The following is a 3,947-nucleotide window of genomic DNA, read 5'->3' as shown; positions in this document are numbered from 1 at the left end:
GTGTTACTCATAAAGTCATGAATCCCTATCATCCACAAGCTAGCGATCAAGTGAAAGTATCCAACCGGGAGATAAAGAGTATTTTGTCAAAAACAGTGAATGTTAATCGGACGGATTGTTCCAAGAAGATTGATGATGCATGGGCTTATCGGACGGCTTACAAAACACCTATCGAAATGTCGCCATACCGGTTGGTGTTCGAAAAAGCTTGTCATCTTCCGGTGAAACTTGAGCATAAGGCCATGTGGGCTCTAAGAAGTTGAATCTTGATTGGGATGTAGCCGCTAATTTTAGGGTTGCACCTTTGAATGAATTGGATGAGTTCCGTACCATGCCTACACAAGTTCGTCCTACTACAAAGAAAAGATGAAATACCTTCATCACAAATACATTTGGAACAAAGAGTTCAAGGTGGGCGATATTGTATTGTTATTTAATTCAAGGTTGAGCATGTGTCCCAGGAAACTAAAGTCTAAATGGAGTGGTCCCTTTGAAATTGTGGGTGTGACACCTTTTGGTGCATTGGACTTGAAGAACAAAAACAATGAATTATTCAAAGTCAATGGTCACCGGGTGAAGCACTAGTTGGGAAAAGTTGGAGATAGCCACGTCGTGGCGGTCATTAATTTCAATTGATGGTATTCTACGCTGTGCCGGGACGTTGAAACAGGCACTTCTTGGGAGGCAACCCATGTTTCTTTTCCTTTTTTTTGATAGTTAGGTGTTATTTTTGTTCTAACTTGATTTGAAGTGTGCTACAGGACTGAGTGTGACTTACATGAATTGTAGACAAACATCTGACCAAGTGGTACAGGAATTGTGGACCGCAGTTGATTTGTGCGGACCCCACATTTATGGTTGTTGCAGCATAAGTGCACTGCAGCTTCACAATTAGCTTGTGGACTGCACAAATGAAAGGTGAAAAATGTCAACTCTCTGAAGTTTAGTCTGTTAGAGAAAAGGTTGATGTGCGACCGCACACAAAATTATGCGGACCGTAGACGAGATGTTGAGTTAATGTCACCGCATAACAGAGTGCGGACTATCACATGAAATTGTGCAGCCGCACTCGCCCCTCCTTCCCTTAGCAAACCATGTAGTATAAATAGAGGAATATAGGCTACATTTACGCTTTTTTCCCTCTCTGAGCACAAAAAATAGTACTTTCTTGAAATTTCTTGGTGAATCTACCTATCCACACACACAGCATCTTTGATCAATCACTCATCACACTCCTTCATCTGGTATGCTTCAACTTCTTATTAATATTTTCTTTTAATTTTTAGATTTTTAGTTATTTTTAGACCATTTTTCATGAGAATACAATTGGTTATCCATGTGGGGGTGAATCTGTACTGGGTTAACTAATACATGCTCTATGCGGACTGGGTCAACATATTTTCATGCTTCTAAATTGTGCAGAATATTGCAACACCTAAAATGAAATAACTAAATTGTTCGTAATTTTGAATTATGCGGCTGCACCTGAATTTGTGCGGTCTGCAGATTGTGATTTTGGGGCAACATAGTGGAAGAAGGGATCTGCGGCCACAAGCTAAAATGTACGGACCGCACAATTCCCATTACAGCCGGAGAAATGCACTTTTACTGTCATCAGAGAGTTCCTACTTTAAGACTCCAACGTGTGCCCGCAGGTTTAATTGTGCGGACCATAGAGATTATGTTGCGGCCGCACATCAGCTAACTCTTTGTCATCGGAGAGTTGGTATATTCGGGTTTCAGAGATGTGGCCGCAAGTGATATTGTGCGGACCGCACTTCACTTTTGCGGCCGCAAAACAAAATTATACGGTCCGCAAGGCCTCATTTGGGGCTGCAGGAGAATTGTGCGGACCGCAGGTCATTATCCTGCAAGCATTATTTAACTGTTAACCTCACTGTGTTTTTTGGTGTATACTTGCATATCTCCTGTGTATGTCTTAACATTAAATTGCAGCCAACAATCGCCTTTGCTTGATACAGACAATGGTTCGATCTAGAGGAAGCAACAACACATTTAATGGGAGAGGTGAACCTTCTCGGCGTCGAGGCAAGAGTGCCTTACCCCTTAGATAACAAAAGACAATTACAAAGAAAGCTACAGTCCGGCAGAGGGAGAGGTCCAGATCTCTCTGAGATGAGCTCATATGTCCCGTACAGGGAAGCATCAAAGGGCAACTCAGCCTCTGTTCAGGAGCAACCGGAAGTACAATCAAGGTTACAAAGGAGATACCAACTCAAGGACGAGTCGTCCTCATCTCATAGAACTTTCGAGGGATCGAAAGTGCTAGTCAGGCTTCTGAGCCATCGACTATACTTGTCCCTGAGGCACAGGATACACCAGTTTAAGATATCCCCGATGATGGCAGAGGAGGAGATACTACATTTTTCGGTCTTGAAAGATCAAAGAAGAAAGAGATTTGGGAGAACCTTTTTGTCAGCCTGGCCGCCTACTCCAGCTTTTGTACTTGGTGTCCTGTGAAGTCGCTAACTTTTGAGAGATAGTTTTAGTTAAATGATTTGGAGAGGTACAACCCAACAATATCAAGACAGTTTAGGGAATGCAAGGAGTGGATATTGTTCACTCAATGTGTGATGGACGCCAAAGAGTACCTGGTCCGCGAATTCTATGACAATGTGGTTCACATCAAAAGGGGGACAAAAATGACTAAAATACGTAACCTAAAAGTGAGATTTGATCAGCATACACTCACACGTACTTGGGCTTCAAAGATGTTGCGCCATAGAATATTTGGAGAAGTATGAAATGGGAGATGCAGCCCGGCCTTGGTTAGCGGAGATTCTAGCAGCACCAGGGCCACCATCACCATGGATTGCCGCTGGGGTTCCTATCCACTGGAACACTCTGAGTTTTGAGGCGAAGGGGTGGCAAACCTTTGTCTGCAGCAGACTGGACCCGATCCAGAATGAGACCTACCTTTCGATTCCTCGGGCAGTTCTAGTTTCTTTATTTATGGCCTTTTACCATATCAATGTGGGTGTCGTGATATCCGATAACATCTCAGTGCTTGCAAGGAAAGATGACTCGTCCTACCCGTATCCGAACACTATTACAGAGTATCTCACAGATGCACGGGTAGAGCCGAGTGATTATGATACAAAGGTGCAGCTGAAGAAGCCTTTCTCTTGGTACTCACTGATGGATGCGAACAACTCGGAAAGGAAAGGTCAGACTTCTACCACCACATGACAGTCTAATGAGCCACTAGTGGTTGTCGCGGAGGTAGTTGATGTTCCATCCACTTCGGCCGAGCCCTCCCCTAGTGCTGAAGCTATGCTTCAACCACTATCTACAGTCTCTACTACAGTTCCTGCCACAGCTTCCACTTCGGCTTTGAAGCCGGTAGCCATGCCTACTTGACCATTCTCTGCACTGCGAGTCTCCCAGACATTGGCGAGCCTAAACAACTGGATGCAGAAAGCCATTGCAAAGCTATCTGACTTATCCAGTACAGTTGTGGCACTGTATTCTATTCAGGTACCTCAGATTCCCCCAACCGTGGAAAAGACAGTGAAGAAGCTCCTAGAAAACCAGAACACTATTATGGCTACATTAGCAGCATGGGTCAGTGATCGAAGAGCTGGGAAAAGAAGTAAAGAAGATGAGGAAATCCCAGGCTAGAAAGAACTCTGTGGACAAGCTCCAAAGAGAAGTGAACACAATTGCTACAGCTGGAGACCTTCCATTTGATATGTTACTTGACCCGCACCAGTCGGCACCTGATCCCGCATCCCCATCTGCACCGGTAGCACCAGCTGGCCAGTTTGACGAGCCAGGCCTTGCTACCCACACTGTTGAGGCAGTGCGTCTAATGTTCACCAACCCAGCCATACCTAGAGTTGAGGATGATGAGATCAGTTGGCTGAGCCGAAAGGCGATGATATTGCTGGGGACACAGAGATGTCCAAGGATCCATAGGGAGTTTT

Source organism: Nicotiana attenuata, chromosome 1 (genome assembly GCF_001879085.1).
Source record: "Nicotiana attenuata strain UT chromosome 1, NIATTr2, whole genome shotgun sequence".
Taxonomy (NCBI): domain Eukaryota; kingdom Viridiplantae; phylum Streptophyta; class Magnoliopsida; order Solanales; family Solanaceae; genus Nicotiana; species Nicotiana attenuata.
This window is presented reverse-complemented; position numbering follows the sequence as displayed.